Here is a 10,135-nt window from a genome sequence, read left to right as displayed (position 1 = left end):
TCCTCAAGGGTAGGAATATGCAATTGTAACAAGCTCCCTTAGGTGGATTCTTCATTAAACTTCATTAAGGTTTGAAAAACACAGTATGTGAATGATGGGAGGTCAAAGATTTTTTTTTAAAGGTTCTCTGATCAAGAATTTAGTACTTTTATCTGGAAATAGATGTGTATACAACTCTGCACATTCATCAAGCTCTACACTTAAGATTAGTGAACATTAGACACTTTATGTGTTTTGCCATTTTTAAAAAATTGGTGATATAAAATTCAAATCACAAACTGAGGATGATGGCCACTGGGAGAGAAGAATTTCTCAATCAAGTCTTTTTGAAGTCCTGTCTTTTTTTTTTTTTAAGATTTTATTTATTTATTCATGAAAGACACACAGAGAGAGGCACAGACACAGGCAGAGGGAGAAGCAGGCTCCTTGCAGGGAGCTTGATGTGGGATTCTATCCCCAGACCCAGGATCACGCCCTGAGCCAAAGCCCCAAGCCAAAGGCAGACACTCAACTGCTGCCCCACCCAGGCATTCCTGAAGTCCCGTCCTTATTGTAGTCTTATACCAGTGTTATATTAATCAAACAAGGCAAATAGAGTAAGGTGGCTTTAATGCTTTAGCAGCCTATGTGAGGAAACCAAAACCTAAGCCTGCAATTCCATCAGTGTTAAAAAACTGAAGACTGAAGACTAAGGACAGCCAGGCACAAACGGCCAACTAGTCTTTTCCAAGTAAGGCAACCACTTGAGCAACAGCCAATCAAATCATTTCTTTGGTTTGCTTTGTGATCCTCTCTATAAAAGTATTTTCCCTAGTTCCTGTCACCAGAGGCATCTAACTACTTCCCATTTGGTTGGTACTGCCCAACTGAAATTGATCTTTGCTCAAATAAACTCTTTTTTTTTTTTTTTCAAATAAACTCTTAAAACTTTTAATATGTCTCAGTGTATCTTATAACATCAGGAATTTAAGTATGAAAGAAAAGATTCTCACCTTGAGTCATAAGAAAACAACAAAATGTTAAGCTATCTCATGCTGAATAAATCAGGGTTCCCAAAGTATGTTCCTGGGAATATCGGTCCACCTGAAAAAGGCCAGTGGTCGCTCAAACACGTTTGAAGAACATTCATACCAGAGCTTTCATTCTCAAGTAAAGTGGTATCAACCCCAATGGGGCAAAAATTAGTTCACTGAGGACAAAAAAAAACCCTCAATACAATAGTTTGTGTCCCCCTAAAACTCATCCTACTCACCAAATTCTTATTCCTTAGTAGTTAATTTGGTGGAGGGGCAGGTGGATAGGAAGGGGCAATTAGGGGAATATCTAAAAAGGCTTCTGGAGCTGGAGTGCCAATAATGAATAGTAACAGGTTGAGAACACAGCACTAGAGCTTCCTCATGGAGCTTCACAGGGCACCTGAACATATTGCAGAGTGAGAAGTTCCACAGTAAAGCACTTTAACTTTCTAACATAGGGTTTCCTAATTTTACTAGATCTCAGAACCCCTTTTTATATGATACTTTTTCACATTTCACAGACATAGTCTTCCATGGAACATATTTTGGGAAATGCTGAACTCTGTCAAAAATAGAGCTTAAAGGGGATCCCTGGGTGGCTCAGCAGTTTAGTGCCTGCCTTTGGCTGAGGGCGCAATCCTGGAGTCCTGGGATCGAGTCCCGTGTCGGGCTCCCAGCATGGAGCCTGCTTCTCCCTCTGCCTGTGTCTCTGCCTCTCTCTTCTCTATGTCTATCATAAATAAACAAACAAACAAATAAATAAATCTTTTTAAAAAATAGAGCTTAAAGAAAATAAAGAGTAAGGGAAGCTAGAATAATAATAGCAGTACCATTTACTTAGGCCTCTATTTCCTAAAGGTATAACTTGGATGTTTTCCTAACATGTAGCATACATGGGTCACTGGTTATGAAAACAGAGGTTAAATCAATATATCTCATTCATAGGAGATACTTGTTCTGTACCCTTAAAATATTGCTCAAGAAAAAGTGCAAGTTGAAGGGAAACAATTTAAGAGTCTTCAGTATGAAAAATTTTCACCTTTTTTCCTAGCTGTGTGACCTGAACAGTTAGCCTCTTTCTGAGCTTCATTTATTTATTTTAAAAATCTGTAATTAGGGCTGATTATAACTACCTTTAGAGTTGTTAAAAGATGAGATAATGTGCACAAAATACCTGGCCCAGCGCCCTGTGCATTAATAAGCATTCCATGAATGTCCTTGTTCTGTTACTCCCCTACCTTTTCTGGCCCTCATTAATCCTCACAGAATTCATGTTTCTGTAATGCCCCAGTCTCTACTCTTTCCCCTCCACTTGAGTGAATGATTTGTTCAGTTAACTAAATTTCAACTGACTGATGACTTAGGATGGGAAATGAAGAAATCATAACTGGCAGAAATGTGAGCTTCTGTGACAGTCCCCCAGGGTATGTCACAGCATAAAATAAATAGGACAGAGACTGCTCACCTGTGGCATAGTGGCCTGGGCCATAGAGAGGAACAGGACAGACACAACTGAGTAGACTTCCTCCTTTTCCAAACTGCCCCTCCTAGCCTAGTGCTTTATTCAGTTGAATTCTATCTAGGGCAGCAGCTTCCAGTTTGCCCACAACTTTCCCATTTGTAACCCTGAAAGTCCAGTGACTCCAGAACCCTCTCAGTCCCAGGCCAATCAGGATGGTTGGTTATGATACTTTTACAAGTCCCAGCTGCCCAGGGCCTCCAGCCACAGCTAGCATACTGCAGATAAGAATTCCTGGCTTGGGAGCCAGACAGACCTGGGTCTAAATCCCGGCCTGTCCCATTTCTAACTACAAATCCTGTAAATGTCATCTAACTTTGCTGAATCTCAGTTTCTTTAAGCTTCATCCTATTCTTTCCTGAATTGGTAATAAACTTCATATTATCATTAAATTAAATGACAATGAGTGCTTGCAAGGACATGGACCCTCAAAGAATGTTAGGTGTTTTCCCCCTTCCTGACCTCCTTATACTTAGGAGTTTCATGATCTCCTGGGGTACTGGATGTCTAAAAATCCCTGAAACAGAGGAGGTGGCCATCAGGCAGTAGGGGGCACCGTTGCCACTATTCCTCCCTTCACTCCTCACACCAAAGCAATAAAGCTTTAGTAAACCGCTGATCAAAGATAGCTAAACTCTAAACCCACACTTGGTTTTAACTTATCTAAATGTGTCCCACATGCCTGCAATAATGTTCAGGGTGTATCTGGATGATTTTAAATCATGTACATTTAATTTATAATCTTTCTCACTCCAGGAGGTTTATGATGTGCCAGGGGGTCAAATGTTTATTCCTAGAATTATTTAACCCCAATCAACTAATTGTTCTGATGAATTGTATGCCTTTTTTCTTTTTTGCTTGACCAGACTGGAAACAATGACAGCCATTCAACTAAGATTTACTGTAAAACTTGAACAGACTGGGAATTACGGAGTTCCTTAAACTGTCTCTGAAAATAACTATTTCTGATTTATTTGGCAAGTTGTAGGGGAAAAAGCAACAATCCTCAAACTCATTACACTAAATATGTTCTAACCATGTTTAAAGAAAATGTTGTGGGAAGTAATAATCCCTAGATGTTTAGATGAAAACTATTCATAACAAATCTTCATGCCTTTTTGCTTGTTTAAGGAATTATTTGTGCAAAGCAACATTAGTACTTCTAGAGTAGCAGTTGTTTATCTGGGGTGGGTTCTGAGGGATAAGGGCATAGATAAAGTAATTTTCTATAAAATTTCCAAAGTTCTTAACAATTTTAAATGTCCAAAGGACTCCACTTATCCCCACTTACCAAGCAGCATATTCATAACTGATCCATGCCCTCTGGTTGGGATCTTAGGAGAATCTAAAGGAATGGTTTAGCCTTGATATATAATGATATCCTTCTTTCTTTTCTAGTTTACAGATTACTAGTAATTTATACCTGACAAGATAAATATGAAAATATTCCTATAAAAATAACATCAATGCAGATAAAGATTCAAAATGCAAACTAGAGGGGTGGAGTGGCTCGGTGGCTGAGCATCTGCCTTTGGTCCAGGTTGTGATCCCGGGGTCCTGGGATCGAGTCCCCTGTCAGGCTCCCCGCAGGCAGCCTGCTTCTCCCTTTGCCTATGTCTCTGCCTTTCTCTCTTTCTCTCTGTCTCTGTGTGTATGTGTGTGTGTTTCTCATGAATAAATAAAATCTTAAAAAAAAAAAGCAAACTATAGTTTTATTAGACTCCTCTGGCTGACATATTCTAATTAATAATTCTAATTCTAAAGCACGAGACAGATTCCATTAGAAAGGCCCTAAATAACAAAGAGTAGATTCAAGTTAGTGAAGGCAATCTAATCAACATGAGGAAGTAATGCATCCAAGTGGCTTACAGGACAGTGGTGTAACAGCTTGAATTTGATCTACTGTTAAAAATCTTGCTCCTTGGAAGTAGAAGAAGGCCTACACAGACAAATCTCTCTTTCAGTGCTGTCCAATAGAAATACAATGTGAGACATATAGGTATTCTGAAATATTCTGGAAGCCACATTTAAAAAGTAAAAGACCATGTTAAAATATGTCATTTAACTCAATATTCACAATATCATTATTTCAATATATAATCTATACAAAATTATCAGTGAGATATTTTACATTCTTTTTTATACTGTCTTTGAAATCTGGTGTGTGTATTTTATATTTTTAGCACATCTTAATTTGGACTGGCCACACTTTAGAGTGCTCAATAGTCACAAGGGAGTAAAGCTATGGTTTTGGTCAGCTCAGGTTTAATCTATGCTTGGAGAAGCTTGAAGCCACTTGGAAAAGTTGAGCAACTGAATTAAATCTGTTGGAGGTGGAGATACTATTTCTTTCTCTTCATTCCCCATTCCCTTGCCCTTCTTCCTCTTTGGTACCATATAATGCATGCTAACCATGTGCCAGTCCCAGACACTGGGCTGGGCATTATAATCCTGTAAGAGTCAGAGATCTTAAATGTATAAAGTAAGTGAAATAACTAAATAATGACAATAAGAGCATAGTTAAGAGGACAGACTGGGGAGCTATTCATACACGTTCCTTCTACTTCCTGTTTACCTTGGGGAAGAAATTTCTTAACTTCTCTAATCCTTGGTTTTCTTATCTGTCAAATGGACATAACAAAAGTACTTCCCTTAGAGTTGTTCTTCTGTGATTTAAATCAGACTATGCCTATGTTGGGGAGGAAAATTTTTTCTCTACATTTTATTTTTTTAAAGATTTTATTTATTTATTCATCAGAAAGAGAGAGAGACAGAGACACAGGCAGAGGGAGAAGCAGGCTCCAGGCAGGGAGCCCAACGTGGGACTCTATCCCAGGTCTCCAAGATTACACCCTGGGCTGAAGGCAGCGCTAAACCACTGAGCCACCTGGGCTGCCCTTTTCTCTACATTTTAAAGGTTCTTCTGTCTGGTCTAAGAATTAAATTGTCACGAGACAGATGAACAGGAGAAAAAAATTAATTTTGTATGTATGAGAATCCTCAAATACATGAGGGATTTAATAACAGAAAATTTAAATGAGGCACATATGACATCCTGAGCTAAGGAATAAGGTAAAGGTCTGGGGCTTCAAAAGGGAAGAGGGCAGTAAGAGCAGATTAGTAATTAGGTGTTTGACCTGTCGTACAGATCAATCATTCAGATAAAACATTTCTTTTTTTTATTTTTTATTTATTTATGATAGTCACACAGAGAGAGAGAGAGGCAGAGACATAGGCAGAGGGAGAAGCAGACTCCATGCACCGGGAGCCCGACGTGGGACTCGATCCCGGGTCTCCAGGATCGCGCCCTGGGCCAAAGGCAGGCGCTAAACCGCTGCGCCACCCAGGGTTCCCAGATAAAACATTTCTGATATTAACTCTTATTCTGGCAAAACCCCTCAATTTAGATTCTTTTAGGTAGTTTAGGAAGGGTAGAAAGTTTCTCTTAAGCCTTCAGGGTCTTGAGTGACTTCAGCTCAAAAGAGTCAACAGTAGAACATTTTGAGGAGCCTTGTTCTGAACCCCTCCACCTGCAAAGCTGTATGCATTCATTATATATTAACAATATTAAATGGGATAAATGTGGATAAATGTACTTTGGAATTTGTAGCACATTATACAAATATTATTACTGCTTGTACTACTGCAGTACAGAGAAGTTAAGTGACTTAGCCAAGGTAACACAACTAATGAGTAATGATCAAGTTCTCATCCAGTTTGCCTGTCTTTAAAGCAATTATTTCTTGCCATCTGTTTATAGTTACAATATGGGCTAAATTTGTACTGATGCTGTGACTTAAAATGAAAAGGTCTCTTGAAAGATAAATTCCTGATATGTTTGCCATTCTCATAGAAGCAGAATTTAGGGGGAAATTCTGGGTGTTTTGTTTTGTGTAAATAAGAATTTACTGTTTTAAAAAAAACTAGACAAGGAACATACACATAGAGGAAGATTAATATTCTTTTTTTTTTGGAAGATTTTCTTTGCTCCTTTCTTCTTTTAGACTCTCATTTTATTGGGGAACAGTGCCTTGCATTTATTGACATTAAATTCATGTATGTTGTGTTAAACCAAATCTGCATTTTACTAAAAGAGAGAGATATTAAGGCTATTATTCCCAATTAACAACGCATTTATGGGGACATGTGCCTCTTATCTTTTAAGACAAGTTTTCTTGAAATTTATTGAAATTTGATAGTACTTGTAATAGTTATACGTGAAAATTTCTGTATGTAAAAATATTTTTTCATCAAATTAGGAAGTGAAAACAAAACAAAGGTCAGCGCTATTGGGTCTAATTCAGTCAACTGTACCACTTCGAGTATGCCTCATCTCTGCCCAGGTTGTATACTTTCCGTTTGTTCCACAAAATTGTTTATTCTAGTCTTTATCTACAAAACTTCTCCAACTGCTTTTTGCTTGATTTCATCTCACTCTATTTTTCTGTCACTCTTTTGTCTTCCATCACTGCTACTTTGTGATTCTTAGGAGATTCCTAGGAGAGGTCACACGAATCAGTAAACAGGGCTGCAGGGTTAGGAGAATCAGGTGGCTAGCATATTGTTAGTCCAGGGCTGTGGCTAGCCTTGGGTGTGTGTTCCATCGGAACAACCACCTCAAAGAAAACCATACTCAACTCCATTTTAATCTTGCAATACCTATATGAGTCTTAGTTACTTACTAGGACTACTTCTACTAGTTCTACTTTCTGAAAGAAAAACCAAGGTCATGGACATGTCTGGATATGTGGATTCCAGTTTGGCCTCTCCTTAGTCTTAGTTACACCCATAATTTCTCCCCAAGGACTCTCTCCATGATCTGGCTACTGTTCAACTTTTATACCTTCTCTCTCTCCAGTCCTGACTTCACTGTACTTTATAGCCACATTACAGGCCTTCAAACATGCTCTAAGATACCCCTCTCCTGCTCCTGTACCTAATTACAGGCCTTCAAACATCCTCTAAGATACCCCTCTCCTGCTCCTGTACCTAATTCCTACTCATCCTTTCAGCCTCAGCAGAAAAACAAGCCCCTAAAAGGAGCTTTTTTTCTAAGTAGGCTCCACACTCAGCGTGGAACCCAAAGCCAGCCTTGAACTCACGACCTGAAATCAAGTCCTGGGCTGAGATCAAGAGTTGGACACTTATTTGACTGAGCCACCCAGGTGCCCTGGGAGCTGCTTGCTCTTTCTTTTCTTTTTTTTTTTTCTTTCTTTTTTCTCTCTTTCTTTCTCTCTCTCTCTTAAAATATTTTATTTATTCATGAGAGACACAGAGAGAAGCAGAGACACAGGCAGAGGGAGAAGCTCCCTAGGGAAGCCCGATGCGTGACTCACTCCTAGGACCCCAGGATCATGACCTGAGCCAAAGGCAGACATTCAACAACTGAGCCACCCAGGTGCCCCTGGGCTCTGCTTTCTTGATGCAGGTTAGGCTCCCTTATGTGTTCCTATAGCATCCTGGTTCTCCCTGTACCCTACTCCCTAGCTTTTATCTAGAATTATTTGTTTTCTGTCTGATTTGCCAGCTAGAATGTATGCCTAAAGGTAAGGATTCTGAATTTTTATTTATAAAGTGTCTCAAACACTTAGCACATAGTTGGCACTCAATAAATATTGGCTGTGGGTGGAGGAGAGCAACTGAGCAGGGCATCTTAGAAAGCTTTCCCAGGTTGCTACTACCTTCACCCCCCTTTGCCCCATCTGTAATGGTATATATAATAAGACAATTTCTATTCATCACTAAAGCTTTCTTAGGGAGAGCACTGTATCTGTGTAGAAGAAATATTGAGTTAGCAGAATATGGACTTTGAGGATAGATTTCCTGGTTTTGAATCATGGCTTTGCCACTCAATGGCTGGAAAATCTTGGGCAAATTACTACTCTAGGTCTCAGTTTCTTCATGTGTAAAATGTGTAAAATGGGAGTGAAAAAAAACAGCACCTACCTTAGATGACTATTGTGAGGATTATATGAATCCTCAAAGGACTAAAAATGACTGCATATAGAAACAGTAAGTGCTAGCTGTTATTATTACTGTTAGTAAACCATCAGGGGTTGGGGGTGAGCTCAAGGAACCAAAGTTGATCATCAAATTCTGCTTGTCAGAGAGTGGTCCTGTTCACTCACCGTGGGCTTTCTGTTTTGTATGCTTGGGGAGAGTTGCTGAAGCCAAGCTAATTTACTGTGCCAATTAGAGATGAGATAATTTTGACACTGGCAGGAGAGGGAGGCAAGAGCCATTTGCACATTTAACAAATATTTACCGAATGTCTATTTTGTGCTAGACATAAAGGAAAATAAGATAGTCACAGCTGTTACAGAGCTCCCAAAAAATCAAGAAAGAGAGAAGCCAGAGAGGCTGGGGGCTGGGGGTGGAGGGAGGGAGTAGACCAGTTTCTTTCCAATAGCACAGCAGGATGCTAAGACAGGATTTTCAAGCATTGGCTATAGGATGTGTCATGTAAATCCTCCCTTTCATCCTCTACAAAATCTTCAATAAAGTTTTCATTGCTCACTGGAGAGAGCTTGAAGAGGGGAAGATAGCAGCTATCTGGGTTATAACTGTTAGGGGAAAGAAGCTATAGGCAAAAAAAGCCCTTTCTTACTCTTGTGTACTCCCAGTAAGGAAGCATTACAGTGCATGCAATATTTAATGATTATAAATGATACCTCCATGCATTGTATAATGCAAGACTCTTTACAATGAATACAAATTAAGCAGTACCAATAGCAATCATATTAACTGAAAAGAAGAGGCATTATTCAAGACAGGAAGCTTGGGACTTGAAGGGAAAAGGAGCCTCGCTTGAAGCTGGGAGTCACATATGACCACCAAGCCGCTCCTTTGTGGTTAATTAGTCAAACTGGTGATTCCTCAGCCACTATGACTCGTTATTTTATAAACCACTGCTTAAGAGGATGCAGACTTTCTTAAACATAAATATCCTAAGGTTTAGGTGTGGAGAAAAAAAGGGAGTCTATGGCTCCCATCTTTTTATGACTTCAGTTTTTCATTTTTACCATTTTTAAAAAATAACAATTTAAAGAAACGTATATATTTCTTTAAAAAAGCAGCAGCCTAAGAAGTAATCAGTCATCAAACTAAATAAAACAAAACTATCAATTTTCCTGAATTTCCAAGAGTGAAATAAATAAAGCTTTGTTGGAATTTACCTACACAAATTGAGACTTCCCAGGGAAGAGAGAAATAAACTAAGTCTTTTTTTTTTTTTTCTTAGATTTGTTTACTCTGTAAACCCTGGGGTTTTTGCATCTTATAATGTGACTACTGATTAAAAAGATATATGGTTGTTTATTAATGTTCTCAAAGCATGATGCAAATTCACATCACCTATGGGTATATTCTGCCCCTAAAGCTATGAAGTAAATATGGAAGCATTTTGTAGTTAACAAGGCCAAAATATGTTAATTCGAATAGTTGGCTTTGAATAGGATTTTCCTTTAAATCATTAATAGGAAAATGAAGAGAGCTTGGGTGGTCAAGCATGAAATGTAAATGAGAGCAGTGTTCTTTTTTGTCTTCTCCTCCAATGTTAAAATTTAAATCTGATAATGCAGAATATGACCTTATCATGAAA

Source organism: Vulpes vulpes, chromosome 12, assembly GCF_048418805.1.
Source record: "Vulpes vulpes isolate BD-2025 chromosome 12, VulVul3, whole genome shotgun sequence".
Lineage (NCBI taxonomy): Eukaryota > Metazoa > Chordata > Mammalia > Carnivora > Canidae > Vulpes > Vulpes vulpes.
Note: the sequence above shows the minus strand (reverse complement) of the source record.